Genomic DNA, 11,411 nt, shown 5'->3' with positions numbered 1-11,411 from the left:
AAACGGCGCGACACCGAACTACTGCACTGTCAGCAAAACTCCGTCTCTCGCTGTTGTTTTCACTGTTTTCAGGTGAGTTTAGCCTCTAAAATCACACAAATAATACACACAACTGTTCTTGACACTTCTCTTACTTGTAATTGACACGCTTCTGTTGAATATTTACTTTATAGAAATGGTTTAGTGTCTTCGAAAAAGTCTGTTAGCCTCTCAACCGTTTTTTTTTTTTTAGGTAGGCTAACTTTATAGCTTGAGCTTTTGTTTATGAAAGTTTGGGCCTTTAATCACATCTTATGTGTAGATGAGAGGTTTTGATAGTTTTGTAAAGATTTTGCTTGGAAGTGAGCTAATTTATTTAACATAAACATAGGCTACTGTTAATCTGTCACTTTGTTACACTTGTGGTGTTCCCGGTCAAAAATGACTGGCCTACAAAAAAAATAGCTTATAAATCACTTGTTATGCTATATTTATCACCCAATTTTGGATTCAATATTTTTGTCAACTTGTTCTCTTTCAATTAGGACTGGTTTTATATCTCTATTTGCATCCTATTATTCGTAGGCCTCATTTATCTGAGAGTAGGCATTTCTGAATAATTTTATAACAATGTTATATAGCTCAACATGATGAAATGTTAGAATATAATCCGTACTATAGCTAGTCTAATGTTGATCTAGCTTATTGCTAGTCTCATACAGCCCACAAACTAACATAGAATAACATTAGAACTTTCAACACACTCAAATGCAGTTTAGGGCAATTCCACGCAAAAATGTCACATCCATAACGCCAACTAAATACCATGGCATTGTGTTGGTGTTATGGATGTGACAGTTTTGCGCGGAATTGCCCTTTAGTAGGATAGTGTGGACCAAGTGAAACAGCGCTGTTACCTCACATTTTTTAATTCATTCATTCAAATTAATTTTTAATAATTCAGCACTTGCGGGTAGATGTCCTCATTTCTTTATATTCCATGTGGCGCTGATTATCTGTCTCTCATTAGCAATTGCACCCTTCTTCAAACCACAGTCACGTTAAAAAACATAAATGCATTCACTCATCCATAAACATTATTTCCCCATAAACATGATTAGATCCATCGGCATGAAAACAAGTTCCATGATTCCGATCATTCACTGCGTCATCAATCTACCTCTTTGTTATTGTTTTGAAGAGGTTAGCGGCGAAAAACTACATAGTGTACCTTTAAAGCTGAAGTAAACAAAACACATCCATTCCATTCTTATTCAGAGAAATAAGTATTCTCAGTGCAAGCTATTTGTAATAGAACATCTTAAACAATTTCAGCTGTAAATGTACAAATTAATGAATGCCCAAATTGTTAGGACTTTGTTTAGAATATTGGCAAAGGTATTCTGGTGGCGGTATGGAAAGTGAAAAATGCATTGGTTAAACTTTAAAGACACTTAAAAGACATCTAACTCTGTGCTTTATGTAAACGAGTCCCTCTAAATCCAGCAGCCAATCACAGCACTGGAATGGAGAAGTGCCAAATTTCAATCTCCCCCTGCTCTGAACGAAGAGGTGAGTTGCTGAACCGTCTGAGCGCTCGTGGGTTAGCCACGCCCTCATTCGGACTGAGTCTAGAACCGCTTCCAGGCTGGGAGACAGTGAGCTCTTAGTTGAATTAAGTCTGAGTCAGGCATTTCAGATGGCTGAGGAGCACAGATCTGTGAGAGATTAATTCTTCCTCCGACTGGGTCAAGAAGAGCCGTCAAGGTAGTTCAGGATGCGCATCCCCTTCTGACTCAAGGGGAAAGCGCTGCATCCATGCACTTCGTAAAAGTGTGTGGGGCCTGGGACAGTCCGAAAGGTAGGAACCTCGAACGTGAACCTGTGATGGAGGGGATATCTGGATATGAAAGTGTGCATCTTTCAGTTCCACTGAGAAAAAACAATCCCCTGGGCGTACTAGATTTGTTCCAAAGTTAGCATCTGGAACGGCCGTCTCATGAGGGCCTTGTTCAGATGTCTGAGGTCTAAGATGGGCCTGAGGCCTCCATCCTTTTTGGGAACAAGGAAGTAGCGGCTGTAGAAGCCTGACTCACTGTGGGGCGGAGGAACTGTTTCCCTTCGCCAGTAAGCTCATTACTTTGGCATGGAGGACGTGTGCCACGTTGCTCCTTACCAAAGTATCGACTATGCCCGCGAAGTGGGGTGGTCTGCGAGCAAATTTGAGCGAGTAACCTCGTGTCACCGTGCTCAGAACCCATTTTGACACACCGGGGATGGCTTTCCAAGCCTCGGCCCGGGCAGCTTGGGGCGGAATCATCTCGGGAGACAGCTTGCTGCATTTGGGCCGGGTACCGACACCCATAGAGTCTGGAAGAGTGCTCTTTTATAGAGTATTTTGTTTTTTTTATTTTGTTCGCTTATAACAACGGTCAATTGCATGGGTGTGTGACCTCGAACGGGCCCAGAGTTTGCAATTGCAACATCTACTTCAACAGCCAAAACTGAACAGGGTGTTTGGAGGAACACAAGACTCTTTGGAGGGTAGTCTGGCCGCAGCGAGACTTAACCCTTCTCTCTTCCTTCCTGGATGATCAGAACAGCTTCGTGCCGCAGGGTCCTGCGTTATCTTAAAGTGTAAGTTGCAGCTTACATTTTTTACGAAGTAATGCAATGTGTTTATTAAACATAAAGATAAGAACCGCCCACCATTGTTTTTTATACCAAAATGCTGATATAATATGAAAAGTTGGCACTTTTAACAGTGGTTTTAACCGCTCCCGCTCCCTTCCACTAGATGGGGCGTGACGTCATAAGAGGAACTCACTAGTAGAGTTACCGTACGCTAGCAGCTATAGATGCCTTACATAACTACAGAAAAGTTGGTTGTATGTTTTATTGATGAATAAAATTATGGATAAAATAACTCCATTGTAAACATACTCGTGTGTGCTGACTTCAAGGGGACCGTGATCCTGCCTGAAATGAGAATAAGCTATTCGCAAAACAAACGGGTTCAGGCACGTCAGATCAGCCGGTCGCAGGTCGAGCTGTTCCACTAAACTCCAGAACGCGTTCACCTCACGGCAGCACACACTCTCCACTGCTGATAGCCCACACAAACACAGTGATGGGGACATCGATCTCTCTTTTTCTTTTCTGACAATAAACATCGCTAATTAAATCGTGAGAAATTGATAACGCGTGGATTGAGGAAGGGTATTACATGACGTTTGAGGCGTCGATGAGACTAGCGATTGGTGCCTGTGCAGTGTGTGCATCTCTACAGCTCTGATTTGGACTGACTTACTGTAAGTAAATAATGTCTTCAGTCGTTGTCCCTCCTTGCTATTCTACATGACGGCAATATTTTGAAAAGACTTGCTTGTTCCGTTATATTATCCGGGTTAAGTTTGCACCAGGCTAGACAAGCTCTAACGTAGCTAACGTTACTCACCAGAACACCTGGCCAAACCTCCGCTCATTCTCCTCACACCAAGCATTAATAACTCTTTGAGTGCCATGGCTCCCCTCTCTCACGCCTGACCAGTTAAAAATTGTAGGGCTATGGTCCATAAAGAATTTGATGGTTTCCCACATCCTCAGTCGTTCTCCAGATAGCCATAATACAGTAGGAATCTAGCAGAGTATGGGTTGCGAGTTCCTCTTATGACGTCATCACCAGTAACTGAAAAAACACGCTATCTCTGAAGAAACCCCAATAAATGTTATTTTAACGCATTTTAAGACAGAAATAATTAAATATATACATATAGAGCACTTTAATTTACACATTAATTGGTTGTGGTGGTTAACCTGCAACTTACACTTTAAGCCTGGGTCCCTTTAAGCGTTTAGACTGATGAGGGCGCTGTTGATGCTCAGGCGCTGGCTTGGCTGGCTGCTGAGTCTGCACTGTTTTCTGGCGACTCTGCTGCAGAGCTGGAGGTTGTGGCGCATTGCCTGTGAGGACTTCTGTGCCGCCGTGAATCGCTCAGCGAAGCCGTCTACCGTGGGGCCAAAGAGGCCAGTGGTGGAGACTGGTGAATCGCAGAAGGCAGTTCTGTCCGCGACCTTGATTTCAGTCAGATTAAACCATAAGTGATAAAGCCATAAGTCTTGGGTGGCTTGGGTGGTGGCATTCGTAGCGCAGGACCAGATCTGTAGTGCTGCGGAGGTCACAGAATGCGGCTGGGTCCTGACTTGTCCAAAAACCGGAGGAGTTTGGCCTAGGACACTTGGAGGACCGCCATGGCCAGAGGACGCGTAGGCCCTGCCACCGAGGGCTGAAGTAGTCCTGCTGGGCTTAGATGGGTGAGCTACCTTGGCTTTCCATCCAATAGCGGTGGGCGGACAAAGGTACACGGCCATGGCTTTTTTGAGGGGGGGCAGCTCTCTCTCTCACACACACACACACACACACACACACACACACACACACACACACATCACGAATCAGCACATGGATCTCAACAATGGTGACAATTAACAAAATATTCAGATCTGTACATCACAAAACAAACAACAAAAAAATCACAAGGACTATAAAAAAAAAACATGAAAATAAGACGACGCATTGTCGCAATGCATCCTCGGAGTCATGGATGAGTTTTGGACATCATGCATTGTGGCATAAAGCTTTATGTTTCTTGTCACCGTTTTTGAGATACATTTGCTGATTCTTGATGTCTGTGTGTGTCAGAATGATGCCACAGCTCAATATATTTTGTGTACTTTAAGAAATATTGTAGCTGAGTGTCACTCGGAGTCAAGAACTTTCAAGACCACAGAGCAAAATCCTCATCCTCATATAGACTCTGAGCCCAATCTACAGAGAGGACAAAACTACACTGGTATAGTGTCACTATATAGCAACGGATGTAAACACTCGGTTGGTCAGATGAGAGGAAGTTAATAACCGCAGGAGGAGCTGATAATGTTTAAAGGAAGAGCTGTATCTATATATAATGAAGAGAAAGAGCTATAACTATATATAATGAAGAGGAAGACTGACAGAAACAGAAAATGGCTGATAAGTGTGATCTGTGTCTGCTGGGACTGATCATTCTCTCTTCACTTCTCACAGGTAAAGAAATCTGTATTTTCTCTAAAGACATTTAGTGGAATTAGTCTGGAAAGAGTTCATTTGAACATGCTCAGTTTATTCTTGCACACATTCACGTTGTGATCTCAGAGTTGTGTATTGATACACACAGATCATACTGTATTATTCCTGATACTGGACATAGTGTCACTCAAACATCTGATGATGAAGAATTATCTTCATATTAAGAGTGTGTCAGTGATTTGAACAGCTCTCTGATAAAGACTAATAGTTTATTCTGGACAGTGTGTTGTTTGCTTTAAGTCAGGAAAAATACTATGAGTTAAAACTTCTGCTTTTTATGCTGGTGTGTTTTTTTTATAGATATTTAGTGGAATTAGTCTGGAAAGAGTTCATTTGAACATGCTCAGTTTATTCTTGCACACATTCACGTTGTGTTGATCTCAGAGTTGTGTTGTCCTACAACACATACTGTTTTATTACTAAATCTGGACATAGTGTGTGACCGGTCTTCGGTTAGCTCTGAGTTGTGTGGGAAAATGAACGAGAGCGGGCAACAGAAATTACTCAGGCCGGATTTTATTCTGCAAGAATAAAAAGACTTCAAAACAAGCTTGAATATGTGGCCTTCTCTCGCAATTGTAACAACAGTCTGTCAGTGAAAGGCATTATTTTAGCCAGAGCTTGCACACTCATGCTCAATGAACTCTCTTCAAAAATGCATGCATCAAATCATGAACACAAACGTCATACATGTTTGAAAATTAAAGTGCATTAAAGAACAAAATTACATGTTTTATTACAATAAACAAAAATCATATCAAACTTTTTTTAGACGTAGCTTTAACACAACTCAACGCTCTTCAGTCGCGCTTACCGCGAACTGAAGGACAGGAACCAGAACGTGTCTTAAAGGAGCCACGCACCATATTTAAAAATAATAATAATTATTATTATTTGTTACATTTATATAGCGCTTTTTCTGAGACCTCAAAACACTTTACATAGAAGGGGGAATCTCCTCAACCACCACCAATGTGCAGCATCCACTTGGATGATGCGACGGCAGCCATATTGCGCCAGAACGCCCACCACACACCAGCTTACTGGTGGAGAGGAGACAGTGATGAAGCCAATCAGTATATGGGGATGATTAGGAGGCCATGATAGACAGAGGGCAAGGGGGAAATTTGGCCAGGATGCCGGGGTTACACCCCTACTCTTTTTCGAAGGACATCCTGGGATTTTTAATGACCACAGAGAGTCAGGACCTCGGTTTAACGTCTCATCTGAAGGACGGTGCTCTTTTGGCAGTATAGTGTCCCCGTCACTACACTGGGGCATTAGGACCCACACAGACCACAGGGTGAGCGCCCCCTACTGGCCTCACTTAACACCTCTTCCAGCAGCAACCTGGTTTTCCCGGGAGTCTCCCATCCAGGTACTAACCAGGCTCAGCCCTACTTAGCTTCAGTGGGCAACCAGTCTTGGGCTACAGGGTGATATGGCTGCTGACAAAAATATTGGGGAAAATTTTTTTTGATATGTTTTATGTTTTCATTTATTATATCATAATGATCACTCAAATATACGGTGTTTCAGGAACCAGTGGAGTGGATGAGACTCATGCGTTCATCAGTTCTGGTGAAAATGTCTCTCTGTCCTGTAATAAAGCTCTTTCTGACTGCAAATCAACTACATGGATCTACTATAACAGACATTCAGAAGCAGTTGAACTGATTACTTTAGGGATAAAGAAGAAAAACACAGAGAGACATGAGAGACTGAGTCTGGAGTCTGACTGCTCTCTGAACATCAAGAACGTCACAGAAGAAGATTATGGATTATACACCTGCGAACAATATGTGAAGGGCAGAAAAAAAGGACCTGATGCACGTGTTTCTCTGCATGTTCTTCATGGTAAGTTTATAATTATGTGGTCAATTTAAAAAGGGCAGATTCTCCCTTTAAACTCAGATGATGATTGAAGAGTCTGTGATTTGTGTCTTGTGTTCAGTTTCAGTGTCTTCCTCATCATCTTCTTCATCATCATCATCCTCACAGACTGAGATCAGTCCAGGCCGCTCTGTGACTCTCTCCTGTCAGTTGTATTCATATGCTGGACTCTCCTGTGATAATTGGGTTCGTTCTGAGCGACTTAAGCTGTTGTGGGTGAATCAGACTGGTGTTGATCTGAAGACAGACTCCAGATATCAGATATTATCATTATCAGCTCTAGATGGCTGTATCATCACTCTGACTACAACACTTCTGAATGAAGATGACAACAGAGAGTGGAGATGTCAGCTTACTCGCAGAAATCAACTCAAGACCTCAGTCAGATACACTGTCAAGTATTCAGGTGAGAAACAACACTGTAAAATATTATGTTAATGTATGTGTTGTTCTTAAACTTTCTAGCCTTTTGAATTGGGGCAAACATCAGACTGAGACCACTTTAAGTTGGTCATGCGAACTGCGCATGTACATACATTATCGCCTGTGACATAAAGAACACATCAAAACAAATCAGCTTCTCTCCACATCTCCCCTCCTTCGAGACATACAGTTGTTTTGTATAACACAAACACAAAGGTTACACTTAAAAGTTCCGACTCGTAAATAGTTTCTATACACATCTGTACCATTCCTATATCTCTATGAATTCAAAACACTGAAGAATTTGTGCAGGTTTCACTAATAAACTTTCTCTTTTTTTTTCATTGTCCGTTTCTCTTTCTTTTTTTTTTCTTTTTTTTTTGGTGAGGTTATGCCCACCTATCTCAATAACCTTCAATAACTAAACTTTATTGGTGGTTTCCTATGCGTACTGAACGAGTGACAACAGTCCTCTTTTACCCAGCCCTTGTTCTGGCTCATTGCTCTCCGGGGGTAATACAGCCAGATTCTGGTTCTAAAACAACTTCTGTAGGGACTGAAGTAGACCCATTACTGTTTTCCTCTTGATTGGTGAGCAATAAGTGCCGTCTGACAACATCTCACTCAGACGTCTTTAGTACAAAGGACCTGGGAGCACCTGCGGAATCCATAATCACTCCTGTAGTCTTCTAACAGGAGGTACTCAACGAGACCTCTTCCATCTTTGCAGAAGGGAGACAAAAAGCGTTTGAAAACAGATGCAGAGAAGCAATGGATGTCCTCTCGTTAGCACCCTTCGCTTTGTGTTAGGACATCTTGGTTCCAGATTTAGTTCGAACGTCCTGAGCTTACGGCCCATGAGAAGTTCGGCAGGACTCTCTCTAGTAGGTTCGGTGGGTGTTCGGTGGGTGTGTCCCTATAGGAAGGAAAGCCAGTGCCGTATTTTTCTGTCTGAGAATTGTCTTTGCAGTTTTCACAGCTCTTTCCGCCATCTTGTTCGCCTGAGGATAGTACGGGCTTGAAGTTATGTGTGTGATCTTAAATGTTTCGCTAAAGTCAGCAAACAACTGGGACTTGAACTGCTGCCCCTTATCGGTCACGATTTGCTCAGGAATACCGAATCTCACAATAATCCTGACAAGCTTTTTAATGACTGCTTCGATGGAGACAGTAAATCTCCAGCCAACGTGAGTAGTAGTCAATGACTACCAAGTATGTCTTCCCATTTAACTCACATAGGTCAGCTTCAAGCTTCTGACATGGAAGTTCAGGCAATGGTGTAGTGATAAGCAGCTCACAGGGCTGGCTTGGTCTATTCTTATTACAGTAAGGGCGCCTTTTTAAACCTTTTCCTTCACAGCTTTGCTGATGTGTGGCCACCACACTGTGCCCCTGTATCTCCGTCTGCTCTTAGTAAGGCCCATGTGCCCATGATGGATTCTTTCGAGGATTTCTGCTCTCAAGCTTGAAGTGATGGCTATTTGATTCCCTCTTCTTATGATGCTGCTCATTTGACTCAGAAACAGAACAGAAGGCAACGGGCCTGAGACCACCTTCATACACTGACTCTCACCCAGGCCGTGACTGCTGGCATCAGCGCTCAACACTGTCTGCAATTTAGAATAAAAAAAAAAACGAAGCACAGGCATGGAAGAAATCAAAGCTGTTACCTTTTTAAAGGCTTCATCTTGCTCAGCCATGCCACATCGGCTCTTAGCAAGTCATTCAAGGGGTACAAGCGCACTTTTTTTCACACTTGTTTTTCATTCAGCGAGTCTTCAGCAAGATGTTCTTAAGAATTTTAGAACTTCTTAAGAAATTGTTTTAGAACTACTTAAGAATTTTTCAAGATTTGCACTTAGGGAACATTCTTACGAACTTCTTAGAATTTATCTTAAGAGTTTTCTTAACTTCTTTCTGAAGAATATTTTCGTGAATCCGGCCCCAGGACCTTACTGAGTCTCCTGTCATGTTCCTCCATTGTAGACCCGCACATCAGGATGTCATCCATGTATACAACAATGCCCTCATGTCCACTCAATTGCTCAGACATTTTCCTTTGGAAAATCTCTGGTGCCGAAGTAATGCCGAACGGTAGCCGCTTGAAGCAAAATCTCCCTAGTGGATTAATGAACGGTGTGAGTCTGGCACTCTTCTCATCCAAAGGAATCTACCAGAACCCACTCACCACATCCAGGCTGGAGAACACAGTGCTTCCGGCTAACCTGTGAAGAATGTCATCCAAGGTGGGGAGAGTGAATTTTTCTCTTTGTATGCTCTCATTTAACCTTTTAAAGGGGTCATATAATGCCATTTTTGTACAAGCTAATATGATTCTTTAGGGTCTAAATTAAAAGTTTGTAATATACTTTAATTAAAAATTCTCATTAGTATTGTAAGAAAACACTAATTTTACCTGGTCAAACACAGCTCGGTTTTCAGTACGCCGTTTCAGTGCATGTGTCTTTAAATGATAATGAGCTTTGCTCATCCCGCCCCTCTGTTCTGTGCGTACTTTGTTCATTATAAACGTGGGATTATGAATTATATTGAGATCGTCGTACATAGAAAACATGCCGTAATGTACCCTGAGTGTAAACAGCCGCATTCATTGTGAAGCGTGCTCGCTATTTGCAAAGATTAATACAAATATTAATATAAAGGTTAATAAAATGTTACACTCACTTCAGTTCTTCTGGAGGTGCAGCAGGTACACGAAGTTATTACCGATCCTTTTTCAGGAGCAGCTTCTTAGCAAAACCAGCTTTATACTGACCTCGTTTGTAAAGCAGTCTGGTGTGAAATGATTCGCGCAAACATGAAAGCTTGACGTTGATCGTGGGGAATATTCCCTTCGAAAAACAAAAGGGACGCCACTGCGTCTTTGGCTGTACGGATTTAGGAACAACAATATGACCGCTGTGTTCATTATTGCACCCAAGAACAGAACACCACAATCACTTAAACGCCATTCTGCTCATAGACAGTGCTCCAGTATCAACAATGACACGCAGACTATGATGATTGACAGCTCGCTCATGAGCGAGGGCGGGTCTGATTTGAAACGCTGCTGTCAATCACAAATCGTGGGAGGGGCGTCCGACCGTGTGATGTCACTAGGTCGAACGGCTTGATTTTAGAGATTGGAAAACATATAAGGAGATTAAAAAAAAACCACTGGATGGATTTTTATCTTTTTATGATGGTTGTGTACAGGCACTGCCAACACACATTTCAGTACAATCAACTTGTAAAAGTGCATGTACCATTATATGACCCCTTTAAGGTCGACACACATTCTTATTTTTCCTGATGGTTTCACCACTGGTACCATAGGGGCCACCCATTCTGTTGGTTCTGTAACGCTCTCAATGATACCCAAGTTTTCCATTCGTCTCAGCTCCTCCTCCACTTTTGTCACAAGAGGGATTGGATTGGAATACGACGAGGGGTAGTGATGCTATATAGCCGTGGATCTGTTTTAGCTCTATCTTACCCGGTTATCCTTTGAGAAGTCCAAGCTCTCCATAAACACTCACTTCCTCTACATACTGTATCAGACCAAGGTGTGCTCCACCTTCTCGACTCAGCAAATTGTCTTCCCCTGTCTTTCAGAAACTGTATTTCTGAAATGGCAGTCCAGTGTTTTCTTGTCTCTTTGTAGTTGGGTTTTAGCTATAAACTGGCCTTTTGTTAGCAAGTCCCCTCCAGGACTCTGCAGCGGTGCTGTCAGTACTAATGTATTACTACATCTGTTTTTCTCTGTCACTGATCCGAGGAACAAGCTCTCCACTTCCTCTGTAACTTTTCTGTCTCTCTTTGTGAAGCATACCGAAGCGAAATGTGTTACATTTATTGCATTCCTTACCCCTAACTGGGCATTCGTCTGACTGTGGATGCATCTGGTCACATCTACCTGAACACGGGAGTGAAAGCGGGCTCTTTCGAATATGACGTTCCTTTTTGGCACAAAATAGTAATCAATCTT

The sequence above is a fragment of the Squalius cephalus genome (assembly GCF_949319135.1).
Source record: "Squalius cephalus genome assembly, chromosome: 1".
Classification (NCBI taxonomy): Eukaryota; Metazoa; Chordata; class Actinopteri; order Cypriniformes; family Leuciscidae; genus Squalius; species Squalius cephalus.
Note: the sequence above shows the minus strand (reverse complement) of the source record.